The 3764-nt window shown below is 37.2% G+C and overlaps 1 pseudogene; it reads left to right on the forward strand.

The window, feature by feature from the left end:
- The first annotated feature begins 2622 nt into the window (after positions 1-2622).
- LOC123386340 lies at positions 2623-3471 on the forward strand (annotated as a pseudogene).
- Positions 3472-3764: the final 293 nt, after the last annotated feature.

The following is a 3764-nucleotide window of genomic DNA, read 5'->3' on the forward strand; positions in this document are numbered from 1 at the left end:
ATCAGTGGAGTATAGCGTGGAGAAGAAAAGTAAAAATAGAAGCAAGGAGGAGACTGCAATAACCCAGCTTAGAGAAGACAGTGGCCCATATACTGCAATGAATCTGGTGCCCTGCCTCTGGGCCTATGAATGAACCAGGGTCTCTAGAAATCATTATGTCTTCCCTCTCTCATTCCCTGAAGAAGATAAGTCTTTGTAGGGTGGATCAATTTGTTATTGTTGTGTATTAATGTTTCTTATGATATGTATTTTATGATGTTTTGACATGTTGGGTCCTTGTGGACAGGGGAGGGACTGCCCTTCCCAGGTTTAGCTAATTCCTAGAGATAGCAACTTGCCTTTCATATGCATACCTATTGTATGCAAACTAACAAATCCAGAGACTATACTCAAAAACCACCCCATCTTTCTCACTTTTATATTCCAGGAGGCAATATTCTTTTGCCCTAACTACCCACTAGACTAGGGCCCACTGAAACAATTCAAACTATGCAGCCCTATGCCTGATCAGCTGTTTACCCTGCCTTACTCATTCCTTCCCACACAAACCATAAATAAAGGCTTTTGCCCATATTTCCCCTCGCTCCTTCTGCCTCCTATCTGACCCTGTGCTTCCCCATGTTGCCCTGTGTGGTGTGGAATGTCTCTCTCCTCTTCAAACAGTGAGTAACAAACCACCCTTTCAGTGGCAGTTGTCTCCTGTTCTGTTGTCTTCACCATTCCTGAATAAAAATAAAATCCTGAGTATGTTTTAAAACAAGTTGTATTTCACCTAGATGAGCTTCATGCTGTCTAAGAAAGTCTTGAGAATCCATGACTAGTTTTCTTTAGACCTAAAGTGCTATAGTTTTATTCAGTGCTCTTAACATGCCACCCTACTTACATCATCTATCATAGTTTTATCAGTTCTGGAGGGGACTTAGTGGTCTTTTGTGCATCTTAAATTTTTTTTTTTAACATTTATTCATTTTTGAGAGTGAAAGAGACAGAGCGTGAGTGGGGGAGGGGCAGAGAGAGTGGTAGACACAGAATCAGAAACAGGCTCCAGGCTTTGAGCTGTCAGCACAAAGCCCAATGTGGGCTCAAACTCACAGACCAGGACATCATGACCTGAGCTGATGTCGAATGCTTAACAGACTGAGCCACCCAGGTGCCCTTGTGCATCTTACATATAGGTAGTATTAGATTTAACAATTTGGAGATCATTAGTGGCCTTGATGCAAAGAGTGTCAGCAGAATGCTGGAGCAAATGCTGATTAGAATAAGTTTAAAGGAGAGTATATCCTTTGACTATGAAAGAATTAGCAGCAATAGGAATTACACTTCAACTACAAATAACTAAATGCATGATAAAATAGATGAAACAATGGTTTTCAGACATTGGACAAAAGATAGCACAGGACTCTGGTCACTGAGAGAAGGGAGATGAGATGAGCTTTATGATCTCCCAGCTTATTGTTTACAGCCAGTTTTCAGGTCATACTCTAGGGAGGGGGAGCCCAAAGAGCTTAACGCTCCTACTGAATTGAAGAGATTAAGATAAAAATTCAGGGATATCACGATAGCTAGGATTTTTAAGGCAACATACTGAAAAGGAGGTGCTTCACAGAGCAAAGCCCTGAAGATATCCACAGGAACCCTCTAGAGTCTTTGGCTAATATTGATCTGCACTTAAATGAGAGAAACTCCCCAAGGCCAGGGAAAAGAGCCAGAACAATTTCTGGAGATTGCATAGTGTTGGAAGGCATTCATGTTCCCACCAATCAAAATGAGGAGATCCCATAATACATTGGTTGGAGTCCTCAGAAGGGTCTTGGCTTAGTGATAGAACTAAATTAGTCCAGAATAAAGCCTGTTCTGGACCCACTCTAAGAAAGCTTAAAAGCAAACCTTTTTCAAAAGTATCAAAATTATCCACAAGTACCTTAATTGGATGCCAGAAAAAAATTCAACAATCTTTAATGGAATACAATACAGTACAGTAATAAGTAAAGCAAAATTCACAACTCTTCATCCAATTAAAAATTACCAGGCCTTCAGAGGCACCTGGTGGCTCAGTCAGTTAAGTGTCTGACTCTGGATTTCAGCTCAGGTCATGATCTCACAGTTTGAGGAATTGAGACCTGTTGCACTTCTAGTGCAGAGCCTGCTTGTGGTTCTCTCTCCCTCTCTTTGCCCCTCCGCTGCTCTCTCTCTCTCTCTCAAAATAAATAAATAAACTTTTAAAAAATTACCAGCCCTTCAAAGAATCAGTAAAATTTGATGTACAATCAGATTGAAAAACAATCAATAGAAACAGAACCAAAATGACAGGGATCATGGAATTCATAAACAAGGACCTTAAAACAAGTAATATAAATCTTATAAACATGATCAAGGATGTCAAGAGAAATGTAAACTTAATTAGGAGAGATATGCAAGATATATATATATATATATATATATATATATATATATATATATGTATATATATATATATATTTAAAAACCAAATATAATTTCTAGAAATAAAAAAAATACAGTACTGGAAAGATAAGTGAATTTTAAGACACTGTAAAAGAAAGTAAACTTGAAGCACAGAGGGAAAAAAACCCCACAACCTCAATGAATTGTGGGGCTAATAAAAGTGTCTAATATATGTATAATTGGAGTCCCAGTGGAGAGGAGACTTGGGGAAGAGAAGAGGACATAAAATATAACTGAAGAAATAATGACCAGAAAAAAATCCAAATTTCTTGAAAGTGACAAACCCATAGACATAAAAACATCAAGAAACCCCAAACAGAATAAACATAAATTAAACTGCTTTAAGGTATATCATGATCAATTGTTGAAATCCAGTAATAACAGGAAAAATCTTTAAAGCAGCCCAGGGAAACAAGACAAGAACGACAGCCGACTTCACACCAGAAGACAACAGCACAGTATCTTTGAAGTGCTATAAGAAACAAAATCACGTCAATCCAGAATCCTATGCCCAGTGAAAATATTTTTCAAAAATAAAAGCAAAATAAAAACATTCTAAGACTGCTCTTACTTCCTGACTCTACCACTGTGATGAATGCAGTTGACTCTGTTCCTCAGCAGTTTTCTCACAAGACTTTCAGGATCGAACAATTCTTGGCCAAGAAACAAAAGCAGAATCATCCCATTCCCTAATTTGGATGGATTTGGATGAAAACTGGTAACAAAATCAGGTACAACTCCAAGAGGAAACACTGGAGAAGAACCAAGCTGGGTCTCTGAGGAATAGCACATGAGATGACATACATATTGTATCTGTATTATAGTCAGTAGTGTCTTATCATATCAAGCTGAAAACATCACAACTATCTGAACAGTCAGAGGTATTTTATTGGGAAAATGGTTTTTCTCTGTGTTTCTATGCTTCTTTACTGTTAGATTGGTTCAGTAATAACTATGTGAGATCTTCTGTTTGAAAAAAAAAATTTAAGGCCAACAAAAGCTAAGATTGCTTATTGCCAGTAGCCCTATGCAGAAAGATATAATAAAGGATTCTTGGATGTACACAGAGAAAGAAGAATGCCAGAAATGGTAAATATGTGCATAAATACAGAAGTGTTTTCTTATTAAAAAAATTCTTTAAAATATAATTATTTAAAGCAAATCTACCAACAATGTATTACAGGCATACATAGAAGCAAAGTATATGAGAACAACAGTACAAAGGAAGAGGGGAATTTGGAAATATACCATTGTAAGTTTCTTAAATTATATGTGATATGGTATAATGTTTTTCAAAA

This window comes from Felis catus, chromosome B3 (assembly GCF_018350175.1).
Source record: "Felis catus isolate Fca126 chromosome B3, F.catus_Fca126_mat1.0, whole genome shotgun sequence".
NCBI classification, from domain to species: domain Eukaryota; kingdom Metazoa; phylum Chordata; class Mammalia; order Carnivora; family Felidae; genus Felis; species Felis catus.